This window comes from Podarcis filfolensis (assembly GCF_964270895.1).
Source record: "Podarcis filfolensis genome assembly, chromosome: 6".
Taxonomy (NCBI): Eukaryota; Metazoa; Chordata; class Lepidosauria; order Squamata; family Lacertidae; genus Podarcis; species Podarcis filfolensis.
In genome coordinates this window covers 19,722,606-19,744,670 of record NC_139609.1, presented here as the reverse complement: position 1 = coordinate 19,744,670, position 22,065 = coordinate 19,722,606, and the positions used below count along the sequence as shown (strand labels likewise).

The 22,065-nt window shown below is 43.3% G+C and overlaps 1 long non-coding RNA gene across 1 annotated transcript in view; it reads left to right on the top strand.

The window, feature by feature from the left end:
• Positions 1–2,309: 2,309 nt before the first annotated feature.
• LOC310765448 overlaps positions 2,310–22,065 on the top strand; it is a 101,954-nt gene continuing 82,198 nt past the window's right edge. Inside the window, exon 1 of the long non-coding RNA XR_014549594.1 lies at positions 2,310–2,583. This is a non-coding gene — a long non-coding RNA (uncharacterized lncRNA). The remainder of the gene's footprint in view (positions 2,584–22,065) is intronic.

The following is a 22,065-nucleotide window of genomic DNA, read 5'->3' as shown; positions in this document are numbered from 1 at the left end:
TCCATTTACTGCGCCTACAGAATACTAGCTCTCCGCCTGGGTCTGGCTTAAATTCAGGACATTTCCCTTTCCCTGAGGAAATCAGTCTACTGACTGTATTGGGGGCATGAAGTGGGTGCTTAGGCAGATGGAGAAGGACAGCTGCTCAGTGCTAGAGCCCTTGCTTTGCACGTAGAAGGTTGCAGATTCAACCCCCAAGTAGGACTGGGAGAGCTGCCTGTCAGTGTAGGCAGTACTGAGTTGGATGAACTAATGGCCTGACTTGGTGTAAGACAGATTTCTGTGGCCGTCCTATTCTGCTTTCCCAGCCCCCACAGCTGCTCCTTTTACACTTGCTAGTCTTTCCACCCCAACCTCTCACCTCATAAACAAAGTGCCTCACTTTAGAGACACCTCCAGCAGCATATCCCTTCTCTCTCTCTCTTTTCAATGCTTCCAGTTATTGGCATTTATGGCGAGAGTTAATCTGAGGCGGCCACACTTGACTATGTGCTATTTTAAGTTATGGTCAATGCCAGCATAAGAAATTGAGACAGGCAGATTTTGAACTGGAGCTGAATACCATTTGCAGCCCCAATTAGCATCTTAATAAATGCTTCGTTATTGCAATCATGCCATTATTATGTTTTACAAACCTCTTGCGGATTGAATTTGTGTTTGTCCAACCATGAGACTTTTGTGCTACACAGAATAATGGTGAGGTTGAATTTTACATAGGTAGTCAGATGACACATACTCTTTCGTCTGTGACCCAGTAAAAGGGGCTAATGTTTTTAGCCAGTAGCTAATACAAAGCCATAATTAATGTGATGGATTTATGTCTCCTGGATGTCACGTTAATGTAAAACCAAGGCTGTTTCTCTGACATAATGAAAACTCAATGATAAAGGGAGCCCCAGAAATGAATCCCTTTTGAGATCTGCGAACACCTTTGAAAAGAATGTGTGTACATATTGAGAGAAAACAGTTTCAAATGAATGACAAAATCAATCAGTGCTACCTTTTGGTGTATTGAAAATGTGAAGCACATGCCAAAACCAGTATCAATTCGTGGTTTATTATCCAAGTGTAAAGGAATATTGGAAAAATATATTTCATGGTTGATAAATACATAGGCAGTTCAGCGAGACTCTTCTTGTTTCTTGTCAGCCAATACAAAACGTATAAGGAATTCTTTCAGGGTAAGGAAATAATAAGTTTCTATGATTGCAGTGGCTAGAAACGGGTGTGCTACAAAGAGACAGGCGACAAAGTGAAATTCCAGGCAGATATGGGCGAAAATGTGGAAGATAACAGGTCATGTGTGAGGAAAGAGGGAAGACAAAAGACTGAGTTGGTTAAAAAGGTCGAGACCACGTTTGCCAGATTTCCTAAAAGAAAGTGGAGCCCAAAGTTGGACGTACTTTCCATTCATTGGGGGGGGGGGAACACGTTTGAGAGATTCGTAGTTGCAATACGATACGATTTTTTTTTTTGAAAGGGAGTGAGAAAATATGAATAGTGCGGAAGCGCATTCCTTTTGTTCAACAGGCTATGAAACGCGCAGACGCTCTTCTGAGGGAGAAATTCCTCAGCGTGAAGCGAAGCCCTTGTTCATGGTGTGTCGACCAAAACCCCCAAATCCTTAAGTGAACCCTGAACGGAAGCCTTTCTTTCTTTCTTTCTTTCTTTCTTTCTTTCTTTCTTTCTTTCTTTCTCTTTCTTTCTTCGCACCCCCTTTCTTTCTTTCTTCTTCAAACACTTCCCTCAGACCCCAAACGAAGCCCCGTGTGGAAAGCGCGCGCTACGGACGCGCCTCGACGGGGCTCGCTTTCCTCACCACACAATACACACACGCGCGTGGTGTATGTGTGTGTGTGTGTCCCCGTGTGCGTGTAGGGGCGGTGGCCTGCCGCCTCCCAATCCCCACCCACCCTCCCGCCTCAGCCGGAGAATGACTTCACGCTCGCCGCCTCGCGCCTCTACTAATCCCGTCCCCTTCGGAAACCCTACAGTCATTCTTCCACACGGACTGTGGCGGCGGCGGCGGCGGCGAGGAGGAGGACCCAGACAGACAAGACAGACGAGCTCTCCCTCGGCGCGCGCACTCCCAACTCTCGCCGAGCGACGCGTCGGAGAAAGGCGAAGGGGTGCCCAAGTTATGCTTTCGCCGCCAATGGGGGAGCGCGTCGCGCCTCACGTGACGATGCTTAGACCCCCCCCTCCCCACCCCACCCCGCCTGCCCGCCCGCCCGCCCGCCCACCTCCAACAATCACCATCACCCTGTCTCTTCACACGGGCGCTATTTAGTTCTTCAATTCAGGTCGGCCAGCTCGCGCCGGCGGTGGGATGTCTCTGCGCGCGCCAAAGGGGAGCGCCCCGTTCGCGGCGGCGGCGGCGGCGGCAGCTGCTGGACAAGGGAGACTTTCCCACCACCGCCCTCCTTTCCGTTTCTTCTTCTTCTTCTTCGGCCCGGCCCGACACAGACCCTGCCCCGGCCCCCCACGCATCCAACCCCTGGGAATTCTGCATCTTTGGTATGCTTCTCACGCCGCGTCCAGCTCGCGGACGACGCCGGAGGGACTTCGCCTCAGCGGGAAACGGTGAGTCCCGTCCCTCGTCGCCCCCCCCATCCCCTTCTTTCTTCTCCGAGCGGCGGGTTCGGTCCCGGGCATGTGTCAAAAAACGTTTCCCCTCACGGAGCCGCCTTTGGCGCGCAGGTGGGGGCATTCCTGAGGAGAAGACTTTGCGGGGGTGGGGGGGAGAGAGGGTTGCCTGCCGATATTCCGAGAAGCCCTCAACTTCTTTTTATATATATATATATAAAATGTGCAGAGTTATTCCCTCAGGGCAAAAGTCTGCGAAGCCCCGCCGCTGCTTATCACAGACAGTGTCCTGCTTTGTTCGTGAGGGAAAACGAGGAGGGGGAAGGTGGGGTGGCTGGCTGGCTGGCTGGCTGGGGGGGGGGGGACGGCGGCGACGAGGAAAGAGGCTCTTGGGGGGACGGACGACGAGGACGCTCGGCTCCTTATTGATTTTCCGCGTCTTCCTTTCTCGGGGGGGGTCTTGAGTGAGGTGCGGCGCTCCGGGTGGGGCGTCGGGGAAGCGAGGGACAAACTTTGCCAAGTCAGCTGGCGAGGGGAGGACGCGCCACACTTTGCAGGCATCTGACAGTTATGATAATGAGGCCGCCCGGAGACACTTCGGGGACAAAACGCCTCGCAGGTTCTTCTGGACAAGGGTCTATGGGGCAAGAGCCCCCCCACTCCACTCTCACCCCCCCTTTCGAGTAGGATGTCTTTCTTTCTTTCTCTCTTTCTTTCTTTCCTGGCATATAAATAAATAAATCTCTTTCCAGCGATTTATTTATTTATTTGCCTGCCTAGGATAATTTAATTGCACCTAGGGCAGAGAGACTGCTCCCCCCCCCAAAAAAAGAAACCCCAACACACATAGACATGCATTGGAATTCTCTCGCCTTTGATTTTGAATTTGCTTGAATTCCCAACGGGCTTGGGAGAAGAAGAAGGAAGAAGAAGAAGAAAAGAAGAAAAAGGAAAGGGGTGTGGGACTCTCTTCATAGCACAAGATCAGAGGAAAGAGAAGACAAGGCGATCAGAAGACATTCATAATAAGGAGCCTTTCCCTGGTGCTTTTTACACACACACACACACACACCACGAGTGATTCAAGTTGCTTTTGCTGCGTGAGATTTACGAGTTCTCAAGCAGGAGCAACAGACAAAGCATAAGGGGGTGTAGTTTCTACTCCTTATTCTTCTTCTTCTTCTCCTTCTTTGCCCCCTTTTTCTCCCCTCCTCCCGAGAAGGGGGAAAAATGAATTCAAGAGTCTCGGAGTATAGCAAGGCACTTTGATTTACAGCTTATGCTCGCATAAAGAATTCTCACCAGGCACTAAAGAGTAGAAAAATGCGACCCTTTATGAGAAAGTTGCATTCTGAAACTAGCTTCACAGGGGAGCGGTTTGGGACGGAGGGGAGGGGAGGAGGGGAGGGCGAACAGGACAATAGAAATCTGATTCAGACCCAGCTAAGCAGGGTCTGTAAGAAAGTGCAGAGCAAAACCTAACACACAGAGAGACATGCAAACTGTTTCTAGGTTCACCCACAGCGAAACAAAACAACGCCCCTTGAAATATGAATTTCAATTAAAATGAGAAAATGGTTTAGTGAGACTCCAGACGTTCCTAATTACAGCTGGAAATAAATCTTCGCGGGCAGAGCCTACGCTTGCTGTGGTTTGTTGGGAAAGGAACCCAAGGAATGCATTTTCTAAAAGGAGGACTCGGCGTGAAAATATCTCATAACCTTTTTTAAACACACACAAAGCAACACTCTTTATTTTTTCCTCTTCTTTGTCTGCCGTACTGTTATCTACACCTCCCCCAACCACCGCCCACTGTGAGCTGAGACACCTGAAGGCCAGACATAATGATCAACAGAGCGCTTTACTCCAGCCTGTCTGGATTCCAGCCAGGTCCCCCCCCTTTCCCCATTCTCCAATCAAGGAGCCTGCACGCAATGCACGGCAGGCTTATTCTTCAACTGCATGCAGAAGAAGGGTGGGAGTCTTGCTCCTCACACCGTGGCAAGACCCAAGCAAACAATATCCCCTTTCTCTAGCCAGGCGAGGACCCGTTTTGACATGTATTTTCTCTCTGTCCCTCGCAATGCATTTGCAAGCACCACTATCTGCTCCTCTTTGCAGTTTTGTCAAGCTCACAGTTTACTTTAGTATTCATGTGCTGTGCATTTCATATACTATGACAGTTATGTGACAGTTCCCACAGGTATTATTTTTAGAAAGTGTGGAGTGTATAGAAAGGCATTGCACACATGTGTCTTGCATGGTGCTTCCCCCCTTTAAAAAAAAAGATTACTGTGTTTAGACGAACATACATAAACATTCCAAGGTAATTCAATAACCCATTTGTAAGAAGCATCAAGTCATTTACTTTGCTGTTATCCCCCTTGTTAGGCAGCTATTACATTGTTTTGAGAAACAACACTTTCATAAAGTTGGACTTTGGGGTGAAACACTGAGGTGTTTATGCCTTCAGAGCTGCACTTAAAATTTCGATGTGGCCTGTGAATTGGTTAAAAGGAGATGAGTAACTGTGCAATTCTACATTTGTTTACTTGGAAGTAAGTCTGATGATGTGCAGTTCAATGGCTTACTCCCAGGTAAGTATGTACAGGACTGTTGCCTTAAAGACAAGAAATATTTAGAGTCGAGTCACTAGGAAATTTTGCCTGAAACCAAATTCAAAGCGGTTTTGGATGATCTTGAACAGGTGATGCATAGGTATGAGTTTTGCAGGAAGTTAACAAAATGTTGATAAAGATTAGGAAAATATTTCCTGCAGCTTTTGCACGGTAAGTGTTTGTTATAAATGCATTATAATGTGCGGGTTGATTCTTTTATGGTACAGCTTAGCGCAGAGTACTGGTTGGTGTAGAACTGCTTTTACCAGCCTAAAATGTGCCAGGTTATGGAAACCTGGTGCAAAAGCAATGAAACTGGCTTTGAGTAGGGATGTGTTGTGACCTTGTTGCCTCTTCACCTGACAAATTTCACTAATGATGTTTGAAAACAACAGCAACTTTTGCCTGAAATTTGGCCAGTTAAAGAGAACGTTGATGTCGTTTTAAAATAATATTAGTGAAATCTCTTAGGTGAAAGGGTGGGAAGGTCACGCAAGCTAGTTTCACATACCAACCAGTATTCTGTGCCCAGCCATGCAATATAGAAATGGATATGGCCATTATAATACATTTATAGCAAACACTGTTATTGAGAGTGAAACCTATGCAGTGAGGGAGGGAGGAATGCAAATAAAGTGTTGTTGTTTATTTTTTATTTTTTTTAAAGATACATCTGTAATTTTGTGAAGTGCTTTAGGTTTACACTTTCAGGTTTACTCCAATGAGTAAATTGATTTTCTATTCATTTGTTTTTGTTTTCAGTGGTGCATTCACCTAGTAACTTTCTTTCTAAAAGTTCCCCTGACCCACTGAAGGCATTTTTATGAGAGAAAGTATGTGTATTGGGCAGGGGGCGGGAGTAATGGCATTCTCTAAATAATTTCAATGGAAACATTGTCTGCACACATATGGCAAAGTAACTTGAGTAACATGTTAACTGATATAGTGTAACAAAACATTTCCTTAAAATTTCTATTTAAAGAGGAGACCTATAATGTTGTCCATCTGCTAATGTAATGCAGACTATTGCATGTGTATGAAAATACCATCCATTCAACAAAACAATATTTAAAACTCCTTACTTAGTTCTGATAGGGTAGTGGAATTCCAGCAGTCTGAGTACTCAGTATGTAACAGCACTATACTATAAATGTATACCTAGAGTTCAAATGGACTTACTTCCTTGTAAGTGTGTATTGAAGTACTTAAAATTAAGCCCATTAAGCCCAATAGGGGTTTTTCCAATGTGAGTGGGTAAGGAATTGAAAGGTTGTTCATGAAAACACATTCATTCTAGCGTTCTTAATGTGCTCTATTTTCATTATCACTGTCATTTATTCAGTTTACTTACCTCTTAAAGCAGTTTTTTTAATTACTTCAAATAACTAGAGAGGTTACAGCATCTCCAAAGATGCATTTGTCCCTGATTTCTACCTATTTAATGCACCAACAGATGTTAATATATATCTTATATTCAATACTTACTTAAAAAGATTTCATAATCCCAGTGTGTTACCTCACATCTTACCTGTAAATGACCAGAACTTCACCACAATGGGCAATAACAGCCTTCGATGGCGGTAAGTGATCTTGTGATTTATTCAAAAAAATGTACAGTACTGGTCTCCTTTAAAGTGTGAAGAGAAAGGTTGAAAACTGACTGTTCGCTGTTCTGACTTGCTCAATGGAAATTATATGGGCACCCATACAGTTTCTTCATTGGGGTGAAAACAGCTGGATTTCAGTTGATTTCAGCGGAGTAATGGTGGAAAGGGCTCAAAAATCCACTTGTGTTTCAAATCACAGCCTTTGTGGCTTTGTAAAACAAAAGAAATACATAAAAAGGGAAGGAAAAAGAAGAAGAATCACAGTCAGAAATATACACAATGTACAGCTTCATCCCCACTTCCGAGTCAATATACATTCATTAGTAGCAAAAGTTTTAAACTTAAACCTTTTAGTTACAGGACTGCTGCTCTAGCCTTTGGAAATGGGAACCTGCAACTGAATTAAGTTTATCCAGGATCAAACACCCTTGCTGTACAGTTCGCCCACTTTTAAGTGGGATTCATTACGGTACTGATACTTTCCTTGGTATAATCTTCTGAACAGTAGCTACATCTAATAAATAGTTCATTGCACAGTTGTGTAAGTTCATTATGAAGGAGTATCAAAAATCAAGATATTCTCTCTTACTATTATTCATTTTGTGTTTGTGTGTGGCAGTCGCCATTCTCCCCCCCCCCCACACCATGCCCTGGAATGACGCTTGGTCTAGGGCATTGTGGAAGATGCAAAAATGGTGGCTGGGCTGCTGACACAGTTTTTGCACCTTTGTTGCAACAAGACGGCAGCAGCAGCAGCAACAAAAAGAACCTTAGGGAGAAAAGAAGGAAGCCGTGCTATCGCCAGTGCAAATGGTCTCCCCAAGAAAGGGGAAGAGCTGTAACTCAGTGGTGGAGCATATGATTTGCATGTAGAAAATCCCAGCTTCAATCTTCGGCAGGTCCTGATAAGGTTGGGAATTCCCCAACCCTTGCAAGTTGTTGCCAGTCAGACAATAAGGAACTCGATGGACCAATGGTCTGATTTGGTAGAAAGCACCTTCCTATATTCCTATATGTTAACTGTTGAATAATTTCTCCTCTCCCCTGTTTTGGTGAAAACACCCACGCACCACCAATTTCTCTGTCCACAGACAGAGTGGATAATTTCGAGAGTTCGTTTGTTATTACCACTAGCCCAGAATGGTTCTTTAAATTTATGGTGTGACATTGTGGCGCCCGATTCAGAAATCTGGTTCTTCTGTATTTCCAAAATAATTGTGAAAATGTATATTCACAGTCTGCTGAAGAATCCAGTGTTGTACACCTGTGCCCTATCTATCTAGGTGCACACACATGTTTGTGCACTTACACATACATACGTGCAGTTGAGTTTACCTCTACTGATCAGCCTCTCCTATTCCTTGGCTAGAAGAACCCATTCAGACATTATGCAGCAAGCTCGTTTCTTCTATGGACGAAACCAGTGTTCATAGAAACAGGACCACAAATTCTAAGATTTGCCTTTGCACAGGAACATGCAGTAGACCTATACTGGGAATAGCAAATTCAGCGTGACTCAATACCATGCATCCAGCACTGCTTTAAATACATGCCCTGATTTATATATTCAAGGCATTGACTGCTGTAATTACTGCATGAAGTTTGCATCAGCCCTTACCCACATCTTCTCAAATTACGTGTTGGGTATTCTCACATGGTGCTAATTAGGCAACCATTGCTGAACCAGGTCCTCCTCCTTCCACTACCAGAATGTCTTCATCTCCATCTTCGCTTCCAGACTGTAGCGAACAGGGTACATCATTTAGGTGACTGCATGCAAAGAATAGATGCCAGAAGTGCCAGAAGGAGAACCCAAGGACAGGAGTCATTCTGAGCCTTCCAAAAAGGACAGGGTTGCATGTGCAGGAAACAAAGGTCGTTGCTGCATGCCAGCTTCAACCCCCCACCGCTTCCAGAGTTGCCACCAACATCTGTAAATCGATGCAAGAAATACACTCAGCACCGCACCCTTTCCCTATAACCGTCACCTCTGAATGAACCTAGCAATAACACCTTTTTTAACAGATCGGCTTTTGTAACAAGCTGGAGTAGAAATCATGGTTATTGGAAATAATTAGAATTTGAACAATGCTTCCACTTGGTGTTCTGCCTGGTGGTAGGAGCCGGCAAGGGGGATGCAGATCATTAAAGAAGCACTTCTTATTGCAGTGCTTCAGTGTTACAGCTGCTGTTTCAGTGGGACTGTAGCTGATGTGTCTGTAGCAAACTTGCTCCCTGTGCCTCGACTAGTGGTAATGGGGGTTGTCCCCCCCCTCAAAACTTATGGTCTGTGGCCAGCCACCTGCAGATCTGTAGGTATTGGAACCATTCACATTTGTGGTGTGTGTATGCCAAAGTGTGGTGGAGGAGATAATTTGGCAAGCCTTTAGGATATGGTCTGATCTCAGCACCCCAAATTTTGGTGGAAAAAATGCTACGAAACTTTGATTCATAAACATGCTGCCCAGTGTCGTGTGATGCTCCATTGCGTGTAGTTAATTTGTAGCTATGAAATATTGTGTGGCTGGGATAAGTTGATGGGGTGTGGAGTAGGGAAGGTGCTTACTAACCCTATACCCTCTTTTTATTTTTTTTCTTGTGTAAATCACCTTAATGGTAAAGTCACCAAGGAGAAAAGGGTTAAACAGCTCCTCCTTAGCTAGTCTCCCCCTGTAGCTTGCAGCCTGTCTGGCTGCATTTGGTAAAAGAAAAGGAACAGTAGTAATTGGGGATAAATTTCAAAACGTTTACAAAATGCCTGCACACTTACACAAATGGCTTGTGCACATTTCCAAAATAATTTGCACATTAAGTATACACTTAGACATAGACAATACACATTGTTCTGTTTAATTTCCATCCACTTTTGTCCATCACTACTCTTGTATTTCCAGCAAGAAAATAACCCCCGCCCCAATTAGCGAACTGCCAGATTTATGTTATGGTGCCCATGCAGTCAAAAAAGGGTGGTGGCAGCAGAGGAGGCACAGAATTCCAAATATTGTAAATAGCTGGACTGTGGATCAGGAGATAACCTGGTTTCGTTCATCCAAAAATAAATTGACACATGGACAGCATGTAAGTGCAAAGGTAGAAATCTACATTATGCATTTTGTAAAGCATCCGGTAATGCAGAAGGGGAGGCAGGAAAAAGAAATGGGTCGACACATCTGTCAGGAACCCAGAAATGTTTGTACCTCATTTAATGGGGTATAAACTTTCCCATGCCAGAAATGAAAGTTTAGCATAGCGTGAGTTGTGGCTTTCCAGGGTGCCTACTTAAGGTCAAATGTGTTATGGTCTACACCCAGATTTCATGCTGTTTCCAGTGCAGTAGCCCTTTCCATGTAGGAAAGGCTTAGTACATGAAGCCACCCTTACAGCCTTGAGGAAAAAATTATACCAGAGACATTCTTAGAACGTTAAAAGGACTGCTTGGATTGCCTCTACCTTTATCAAGCCTGTTGCTGGCGACTGAGCCTACAAATCTTGCTAAGCACGGGACATGAGTAAGCGAACATATGCATCTATAGAAAGGAAACGAGCTGCACAGAGCATTTTTGGAGATAAAAATATGTTAAGGGAACCTAAATGTAAACATACTCCTCTTTGATTCCTTGGCAAACTCTTGCACAGAAAGAGAGGCGGGTGGGGGGGGGAGAGAGAGAGTGTCTGAGTTTCAACGACTTTTCTGTACGGTAGAACTGAACCAGATGGCCACGTGCTCTTTTCTTATTTAGATGAGAGTTTTCCTTTCAATAACATCTTTCTTCCTGACCTGCTTAAAAATTCCAGAGAATGAAATCAGCACAGGATTTTCAATTCTAATTGACCATGTGCAGAGGAAGGGCCAGTGGAGAAATCAGTAGAGCCATTGTGAGACATACTACATCAATCTCGCCTTTGTCTTGCATCCTTGCTAGCCAGAGCTGAAATAATTAGGAATATTTGATGTATATGGGTTGGACTAGAATTGCTATGTTAACTGTTTTTATGTGTCTGTGTGTGGAGGATGTAGGTGGAGTCCTTTTTCTAGAATGAGGTGGTGCCCAAGAAGGCATGGTTATCTAGGGTGTCTGCTATGCGTTCATTCACATTCGGTGCATTTAAAACAAAACGTGCTTGAAAATTCACAAAACTTTAACATATTTGCTTTCCCTCAAAAGGTGTGTTTCTAAATGCATTTCCTTCCAAATCACAAATTACTAAATGTACTTTCTTTGAAAACCCACACTTCAAAAACATTTCAATAGTTTTATTTTGTACCAACACCTGTGTTAGAACATTTGGAAAGTGTGAAAAGCCTTGGGTAACTTGGGTTCTGGGAGGTTGTGAATCAGTTGATATCAGAATTCACAACAATCGGGTTCTTCAAGCATCCTTAGTGTCATCCTGCACGCAGGCAAACACTGCTTATTCTCACTAGATATGAGAGAGAGAGAGAGAGAGAGAGAGAAACCCACAGGCATTATAAGGGAGGGAGGGAGCAAATTATAGCATGCTTGATTCCTTGTCATTGTTAACTGTAGGGTGAGTGTGGCTGGAGAAAAGTGGCTGTGATATGTAATTTATAACTGCATACACTGAAATGTATGCAGTACTTTCTTACTGTGCTGTGCAATAATCTACAGGCATGTTCTAGATGTGACAAATAACTAGAAAGATGCAAATCGTAATACTTTAAAATAGTTTTCACCACAATACTGCCATCTAAAAATTGAGTAAAAGAGCTGGAATTATTAAAATGGCAGTATCATTACCAATGTTTAAAAATAACCATGAACTAACACTGCAAGTACAATCCAGTGGAAGTTATGCCCCAATTATCTGAATGGGAGATATTTGTCTGTATTCTGAACATACCCATCAGGAGTGTGTGCTGTAAATGTTGCTGGATCATGCCATGCATTTTAATAGTTCCCTTTTTAAATTTTATAAGCTCGTCATGAAGGTATGTTGTTTGCTTCAGAAGGAACTGAAACAGTCTCAAAATGTAGTTGAAATCACAGTATAGGACTCATAGAGTTCTTGCTTGCTTCAAGAAAGTCATGATATCTCACCACAAGCTGAAATTTTATTTTAGTCGTTGTATCTAAAAGGAGCATTGCTTGAGTTAAACAAGCTGATCATCAAATGTCTGAATCAGAAAATTCCTCTGATTCTCTGGTCATACCATCATCAACAGTAATCAAAGCTGCATGTGTGTACATTTCACGGTATGTACGTGTGCTGAAAAACCACAACTGGCTGTGGCTTTCCATCCCATGGAGATGTATAAAAGTTATTAAAGATTCTAAGACATCTAGCCCAGTGGTTTTCAGTCCATTTTCTAGGAAAGCCATGGGGTTCCTTGGAAGCTTCTCAGGGATTCCTCAGTTAGATTAGTAATGATGCATGGGTTTCTCAAAAAATGAGCGTGCTCACCATTAACTTCCCTGTTGCCAGAGGAAAGTTTGGGGTTGTGCAAAGTCTAGGTTGTGCATTGTGTTTGTGTTGGGCTACGGTGAGGCCCACTAACTTTGGGAAGTGCCCCACACGAATTGAGTCTGCACTCTTGAATTTATTGTTGCTGTATGGAAGATATGAAGCGGCTTCTCGAGAGATGAGAGAGGAGTCAATGTGGAAAGGTAGAAAGTTTGAAAATCACGAATCAACTTAAGTGACCCATAGTGGCCCAGTCTGAAAGCTTTCAGAGATTTAATAGCATAAGTAGTATTTCTGTCTTTTAGTAGATGGTAATATTGGATTGTGGACCAGATCCAGGTGCTCTTGGAGGAAACTGATGGTCTAGGCTTGGTTTTGGCACAGAAACTGCTTTGGTCGCCAGGTTGCTCACCTGGGTAAGGTGGTTTGAGCATATAACACCAATCCTGGCCCAATTGCATTGCCTGCCAATTAGTTTCCAGGCCCAATTAAAAGTGCTGGTTTTGTCCTATAAAGCCTTAAATGACTCAGGACAGTAATACCTTATTAATTGAAGGACTGCCACTCCCTATATGAACCTACCCAGAACCTGAGATCATCATCTGAGGCCCTTCTTTGTGTGCCTTCTCCATAAGAGTTCCAGAGGACAGCAAGATGAGAACAGGCCTTTTCTGTGGTGACTCCCATTTGTGGGATGCTCTCCCCAGGGAGGCTCGCCTGGCACCTTTGTTACATATCTTTAGGCACCAGGCAAAAACATTCCTCTTCTCCCGTGGCTTTGGCTAATTAAACAATCTATGGTCTTTTAAACTGGGGGTGGGGGACATTTTTCTCTTTCTGTATTGTAAACCACCCGGTAATCCTCAGATGAAAGGTGATATAGAAACAACAACAGCAACAACATTCTTTATTTGAGGAATAGACCTTCCATTAATTTGCCTAGCCCTTCTGAAAACATATTTCTCCTCTTGGACAAGTGTCACGTTTGATGGCCAGGAATTGCAAAAGTTGATTGTGCAGTCCAATAAAGCTCCCCAAACCGTAGTTCACACTTGTTTTAAGTTTGTCATGTGAATATCATTAGGTAGCCTAGTTTGACCAATAACAGGTTGTGCAATAGCCAGGTAGTTACAGTCAGGCAATGGGCCAGGATGTTTTTGCTGCACTGTGCAATAGGAAAGATTCTCTTTGTGTACTTTCATGTAGGAGATACATTTTCTTTACCAACTTGTATAGTTCATCACTGTACACTTCTTGCATATTTGAGGTTTGATAGGCTGTTAATGCTGTTCCCTTTCCCTTTTCTTTTTAACATCTATGCATACACTGTTAGGAGAGAATTTGCAGACATGCAGGAGAACTAGCGCCTAGGAAAGCAATGCCCATTTTGGACTATTGTAATACTTTAAAAATAAAAATTGGTGGAGCTATGCTTGAGTTCTAATCCAATGCTGGTTCTACTCAGAATATACCCACTGAAATTAATGGGCATGACTAGGCCAATTAATTTCAGTAGGTCTACTGTGAATATAACTTAGTGGGTGACAACCCACTGTTACAGAGGCGCACCTAGGGATTGGTGATACTGGACCCTGACAGGTGTGCAGGCCTCCCCCGCACTAAAATAATCACTCCAGAAATTTGCCTCTAGTTATCTGTGTAAGGTTGTGAGTTTAGACAGGAGCTGGGAGCTGAGCGGTAGGAGAAATGGCAAGGCAGTACGAAGGTAGACCATTGGAGACTATGGAGCGCATGGACATATATGTGTGTAGCCACGGTTTTACAGAAAGATCAAAAGGAGGAGAAACTTCTTGTCCTTGCACTGCAGCACAAAGGCATGTGATTTTTTTTCCATCCATCTTCCTTGCCTTACCTTCACTTTAGACTCTTCGAGTACTTGGGTCACATAAAATGTGGCTATTGTGGGGTAAAGTGATTTTTTTGGGGGGTGGGAAGGGAGCAATACAGCTCTATGCCGAGGGTGCAAGGGACCCTAGGTAGGTCTCTGCACAGTTAATACAAAATATGGCAGATAGGCAAGTGGAACACATGTTACCCATTTTCAAAGAGCTCCACTGGCTCCCAGTCTGTTTCTTGGCCTAATTTGGAATGGTGGTTTGAACTTTAAAAATCCTACAAGAATCATGACAGAGATGCCACAAGGCCAATCTCTTCCCATACCAGCCTGATCATGAGTAAGAGACCCTTTTGTGGGTTGCTGTGATGAGGTGGGGATGGCACGAAATATAGTCCTTTTTCTTATGGCACCCTGCCATAACAGAACTTGCTCCCCCAGCAAAGCTCACCTGGCTGCCGTTTCTGTTACCCTTTTAGTTTGAAGTGAATACGTTTCTTTTCACCCAAACTTTTTATGATGCTTAATCTGACGGTTACGTCTGTATGGCTTTTCTTTAAACTGCTGTTACGAAACAGTGTTCTTTGGCTGTACCATATAAATCTTTATTGAGACAATTGTTTCACATTTTAGAAACTGCTTTGGAATGCTACACGCCTAAAAGCACTACTCAAATGGGGAAAATAAATGAGCAAAATTACAGCTGGGTATACTGTCAACTTTCATGCACCAATAAAACGGCACGTACCAATTGGGTAGAATTATGCACTGTATATATACTGCTTACGTGCCAAGTCATGCAAGAATTTGTGCATGGAAACTCAGACACTGAAAGCGTATTTTGGGATCTCCTAATTTTTCTGCTTGCCCATGAACCCCCACAACTGTGACCACAGGAAAGGACAAAAAAAAGGGGGGGAGTGATTCTAACAAGCAGGGCAGAATTCATAATCAGAGCACATATACCATGTTCCCTGAGACTTTCAATTGAATTTGTCTATGTAAGAGCTGCAGAATTAACCCTTGTAAACAAAGGGAGCAAAACAGAGATCTTCGAAATGCTTTGGGATAAAACTGCATTAATTCACAGTGAATGGTGAAGTGAGAAAGCGTCTGGTCTTCCCTAGGAGTTGGTCCTGAAGGTCTGACGGTTTAAAACAGAATGAGCTGGTTTAGGGTATTTGACAGTTTTCTTTATTAGACAGAATGGAAAGCTTTTTATTCCATCTAAAGAAGAGTTCTGTGAAATTCAAAACTTTGCCAATGCAACCCAGTTTGTTCAGTGAAAACCCACTTCATTTGGGGACACTATTGCAGTGAGACCAGTACCCTGACACAGATTGACTAGCCCAGCACTAACAGGGATCCTGCAGTAGCACTATGTGCCTCTGACTGCAGATCAGGCCCTGTATCCTTCTAAGCTCTTGCGACATACTGGCCCTTACTCCACATACAGATCAGCTATCAATAAGTTATTGGAATGCTTGAATAGAGATATAGTTTTAACCTTTTTTGGACCTTAGGCTGCAATCCTAAACAGACTTACTAGGGAGTAAGCCCTGTTGAGCACAGTGAGCATTACACATGCCTAGGATTGTATTGTTAATGCAATCCACTTTGTGCTTTTATTACAATCAAGTAATATATGTAACTGGTGAAATGAATAGATTAAATAGCTGCTGGGGTAGAAGAGCGGGGGGGGGGGGAGCCCAGTTGCACAGGTGTGGCTAGAAGCATATTTTGGTATGTTTTCAGTTGGCTTTTGACAAGGACCAGATAACAGAAAACATCTGGATTCATAACAGAAGTTTAGTGGATGAGCAGAGGTTGAAGTCTTAAATAACATTTTGCGTCCGTGCCTGCCATTTTGTAGGGACAGAAAATTGCTTTCTGACTCACATATGTGGGACTGAAACAAAAAAAGAAAAAGAGAAAGAAAAAACATTTTAGGTTTTTGCTATTCCCCCACCCCCACCCCCACTTTGGTGAAAACACAATGGCACCCTTCTATGCATGAGTGAATCTGTTAATTTAGGTTTCTCTGTTTCTTATTTTCCCAATATTAAGGTGAGTTCTCCTCATTTCCGTATCAGTTTGCATTTTTTTTAAAAAAAGACATGAAAATCCATCAGCATTTTAGTGTGAATTTCTTCACATCCTTGGTATGCAGTTTTGCCTAAAGACATTTTTGCAAAGCAGTCGCCCCTAACACAGTGCACTTCTCTGTTATTTACACTAATATATGCATTTTAATGCACACTTAATGCACACTTCTGCCCTACATATGCATTTTTGAACGCATTACTTGGCTGCATTGCAAAATTCAGAGAAGTGAACATGTTGAAAGTTGATTGTGTTCTGGTTCACATATTGCTGCAGAAAGTGTGAATCAGGTAAGTTTGCCTTTAAATGTTAACTTAATCAAATTTCTCCCTAATCCCTACACCCTGGATAGGACAAGAAAAGCTTCCTTCTGCCTGCTAAGCAGGTTGCATTAAGTTCCATTGGGCATTTCCCATTGCCTTCTTGTTGGCTTCAGACCTGTACAAAAGTGCATTAAGAAAGTGAAATGCCTCTTTCTCCTTTCACATTTTAGCATGGTTGAGGTGGGAAAACAGACAAGTTATGATGTGCTTTGGCCTGTGTGAAACCTTAGCCACAAACCATGCATAAGCTGGAGAATGGGAGAAAAAGGATATTGTTTCCTTGCAAAGTAAGTAGGGATGGGGCTTACTTTGGCCAGCTTAATTTTAGTGACAAGGCACCCGAAGGGACACAGGTGGCGCTGTGGGTTAAACCACAGAGACCAGGACTTGCCGATCAGAAGGTCGGCGGTTCGAATCTCCATGACGTGGTGAGCTCCCGTTGCTCGGTCCCTGCTCCTGCCAACCTAGCAGTTCGAAAGCACGTCAAAGTGCAAGGAGATAAATAGGTACCGCTCCGGCGGGAAGGTAAACGGCGTTTCGGTGCGCTGCTCTGGTTCGCCAGAAGCGGCTTAGTCATGCTGGCCACATGACCTGGAAGCTGTATGCCAGCTCCCTCGGCCAATAAAGCGAGATGAGCGCCGCAACCCCAGAGTCGGTCACGACTGGACCTAATGGTCAGGGGTACCTTTCCCTTTCCCTGAATGTATTAACGTTTGCGCTGGTCCTTTGAGATAGGGTGGGGGGCAATGGGACTGCCTCAAATTTGATGTGGGCTCATAAAACCAATCCTGAGAAGTGCTTTGTCACAGTCTCACAGTGTTGGCCCCAGACATGCAAATAGACGACTTCTTCTTCTTCTTCTTCTTTGGCTATCACTTGTAGCCGAGTAAGATTGTCTTCCATAAACACGGTTTTAACGATGAGTCCGTAAGTGACTGTGGAGGCCAATTCTGGATCCGCACGTCCTTCCACAGTGGGACTGTACCATTGACGATGGGGTATGGGAAGCACCGCATGGGTTTCTGGAGCTCATTATAACTTAGCCAGAATGGAGAAATTATGTACAGCTGATTGCAGCCATTGCCCAATCCAGAGTTCAGAGACGTATTTCATAGTATTTCCACCATCTTGTATAATGCTATAATTAGGACAGTTGGCATTAGATAATTGTTTTATGTGACTATTTGACATGTCCAAAATAATCCCCACAGTGGCTTGTAACAAACAGCACTATACAATGACATGGGGTGGGTACTCTACAGCATCTAGGAGTCATTCAGCCAGGTAGTTTGAGCTTCTGGACTTAATGGCCTGAGTTCATCCGCTCTTTAGATAGTAATGTGTATTGCTTCACTTACTTAAAAATGCAGTAAGCCTGTTCTGTTGCATTTGCGGGTCCCCCTGCTCTCTCTGCTGAGTTGAACTCTGGTCTTCTGCTCCAAAGTCATTCCCTGATGGTGCCGCTGCTGTCTGAGCAGCAGATTCTCCCCTTTCCCAGTGATTCAGGGTCTTTTTACTGGCTGAAGGCAGAGTGGGAGGAGTCATGCTCAGCAGCTATGCCCCAGATGAGAGGCTGAGTGACTGGAGTTGGACCTTCTATGACCCTGATGCTGTAATGCTCCTGTGCTGTCCTTAGTGTCTTTGCCATAGCACTGCAAGTCTCTCCTTGTCTGTCTGTCTGTCTGTCTGTCTGTCTGTCTGTCTGTCTGTCTGTCTGTCTCTCACTTACACACAATCAGCCAAGAGGAGCCAGATGCATTCCAGGTGGATTAACACTGCCACCTCCTCCCCTGGTGGCCTCTTGTTTCCTTTAATTACTGCATGAAAAGGGAGAAATTTAGCAGTTTTCCTTTTACTGTGTCTCTGTTCCAGTAGAAAAGCAACCTGCTGTATTTGTTCTTGTCCCCTAGCAGCTGAAGGCAGAGGAGCCTTGCCAGAAAAATGTTGGCAATTCTATAAAGGCAGTTTTCTGTTCCCTCCCCTCCCCAAAGATGAATTTCCCAAGAGAATGCTAAAAGCAAAGTTTGCAAATTGCTCTTGAATAAAATTACTTAGTTGCCTGACGTCCTTTCCTCCCACGCCATTGCGATGTGTGTTTTCCAAAATGTGTTGACCAATCTGAAATCGAAATGTAACCATGTTCCAGAAAGGTGAAGCCAGAGCATAATAATGGCTTCACCTTTTGACATTAAAAGAATAAGGCTTAAATGCTTTGATCCTTAAGGAGCAAGTAAAGGTGAGGGAAGTCAGATTTTTATTTTTAAAAAAGGATTTCTAAACTACTAGTGATTTCATTTCTGTTTATGGATTACTTATGCTTTGGAAAAAAACACACCCTCAGAGCTATAAGGTGACACTGCAGGGGTTGTCTGGACTTTTAACTGAGTGTAAAGTCTGTTTAGTCAGTGCCTTCATGCCTAACGCTGACCTTTCACCTTGTCATGCTTCCCTACCCCAGGTGCAACACTCCCCCCAACAACTAATTAGTATGTGCCTGTTACACATGCATTTTGCAAAGTACAGGCTATTTAACACAGCACAGACCCTGTTTCACAAACATGACCTCCTCAAAGTGTGCCTTTTAGTGCATGTCCAAATTTGTTTGCTAATGTTTCCATTCCCACAATCCTATTAAATTAACAAAAAACAAACTAACATAGCAGCAGCAGTCCCCGCCAACCCTGACTTTGCAGCACCTTGTGGCCAGATATTGTGGTATTTCTGTCACACACATAAGAGCTCATTATTCTCTCTGCTCCAGGTTAACCAAGGCCCAGTATATTACAATCTGTAGAATAAGATAAAAAAACACAACCCTATCCTGACAATAACAACTGAGGCTGCTGTGTGGGTTTGTGTGGGTTTGTCTGCAATCAATTCAACCCTGCAGAACCTTTGTCTTTCTCTGTGCCAGGGGATCACTGTTCATGAGGGCTATTTTCCATGGGTAAACAATCAGACCTGCAACCATTCATTAGTAGCCTGAATTAGGATAGTCCAGGAAACGCTCTGTTGCCATAGTCAAATCTGTCAGAATCAGGGTTGAGGTGAAGCAGTTGCACCAGAGCAAGAGGTTTGGGACAGTTCTAAGAAGCAGCAGAGTGGCTGGGGAAGCCCAGCCAGATAGGCAGGGTATAAATAATGATGATGATGATGATGCCATATCCTGGAAAAAAACAGAATAATTTGATGTTTTGCTTGTTTAAAGAAATCTTCTATCCTAGTGAGTGCAGAACAAAAAATTGTAGAGTGATGATATCTTTGTAGTTGCCCCACTACAGAGTACATTATCCTGGCTGACTTTAGTCTTGCAACAGAAGTCCTCTATTTGATTCCTGTTTGAACTTCTACTATTTTCCTCACCAGGGGTGGATGGTAATAGAGGCTCTTCGCTGTTCAGAGTGGGAGAGGGATTGAGCCAGTCATGGATATCTAGTGATATTTTCCTGTGGTTTTCCCCCTACTTTTTTTTAAAAAAGCAATACAGTATAACTGTGTCTGATTTAGGGACTTCCCTATTCAGAATACCCCCTCATGAACTCATGCCCTACAATTATCAAAGGAGGCAGATTACTACAGTGAATTGATTTTTACCAAAATTCTTCCATAAGTAAATAGCTAAGAGTGACTGAAGCTTGGGGGAATGTCCTTTACCATCTTGGTCCTGATCCAGCTGTAATTATAGGAAAATAGTGACGTGTAACACCTGGTGGCCTTGAATGAAGATTTCCTCTTTGCTTCAAATAACACGTCTAGTGAGTTCATTAGAGCTCAGATGAACATTGCAATAGAAAAAGGGGGCTGTGTATCCAGATGCACAGTAGGAGGTTGCTTACCCTTAGATAAATCTTCCTTGCTTGATTGGGGGATGTCTGCCACAAGCACCTGGAAAGCCAGTTCCACTGTAAGAAAAAAAGTTCTTGTACACCAAGGTGAAAATATTGCTAGGAAATTCACTCTTATTCTGCCTCATTTATGTGAATGTGCTTGGTCTATGATTATCTTGATGAACATACCTATTCCTATTGGTGCTGCATTCTGTGTGAGCTGAACTATGCTTCATACCCTTCTGAGAAATACCCCACCCCACCCTCCCACTATATATAAGGGTTTGGTGACTTCTGCTTCAGTGTATCTGAAGAAGTGTGCATGCACACGAAAGCTTATACCAGAACAAACTTAGTTGGTCTATAAGGTGCTGCTAGACAATTTTTTTATTTTTATTTTGACTGTGTCAAATCAACACAGCTGCCTACCTGAATCTATCTTCATATCTGGAGTGGAAGAATAGGTATTGTGTCATATTATGGGTGTTATAGGAAATGCATCATCACCCAAAAGGGGGGAGGGAGAGAGGAAGGCACAGTTTTACATAAAATGTTATATATGTTAGCTGCAAATTTAGAAACAATTGATATAATTTTAATAGGGATATAGTACATCTCACAACCACAGGAAAACTGATTGAAGTGAGCTCCATCTGCTGTGGAGGCGCCTGCTGTTCTGATGGGCAACCAAGGCCCCAGCTGCCGTCCCTTCTTAGGGTTCCTTCTCTTCAAACTGGACTTTGGCTGGGCAACCCTTGAAATGGTGTCTGCCTTGAAGCAGAGTACAGCCCTTCGCATAGTCCTCTGTAAACAGGAGAAAGGCCACCCACCAGGCATTGTGAACTATGAGAACGACCATCAGATATTTGATGGGCATCAGTTCTTTGTTTTTGTTTTTAAGAATTTGGAGGGGATGATTGCATGGCCATAATTTGGCCATGTGGATAAACATTGCTTCAGTGCAGGGTTCTGCTTAGGCTGACCTTCACATCACTGTGATACTTCCAGTTTTGTAGTATAGGGCATTCCTTACTTTTAATTAACCCCATTGACTGAATTCAGAAGATGAATATTGTTCGGTTCCGATGCTCTTCCAACATCAACAGTGGAATACCCAGCAAACATTTTCCAAAAATCCAGCTGAATTGTAAAGTTAAAGAACTCTTGCCTGCAAAAATCTATAGCTTTTAGAAGCAAAAAATGATTATTCATCCAACTGGGAAATTAAAACGACATGAACTTGCCCAATTGATTATTTACTGATTAGCCAGTAACTCTACTGTACAGTAACTCTGCCAAAACAACTGCTGAAAATATAAACCAAGACACAGTTTCAAACATATTTAATCATTGTTAGTGGTTGGTGATATATTGGCTTGCACTGAAGACCTACTTCTGATGTGATTCTAGCCAAGTAATTCACAAACTGTGCTGAGGGAGGGAGAGGCCTATGCACACACACACACACAAACACACATGGACATAAGACATCTACCAACATTTCTCTTACCCATTACTGTGAGTTAGAATGCCCCTGCACAAGCTCCTCAAAATCCTTCTTAAGGAAGAACAAAAGCAGAAATATTATTCTCTGCATTGTTGGTAGCCTAACAGAAGCTTCCAATGCCTTTCCTCACTACTAGTAGTGAGCAATTGGCACGGGAGGCTCCAAAGTCACTCAGTGATAGAGTATAATGCTTCCCATGAGAAAGACCCCAGGTT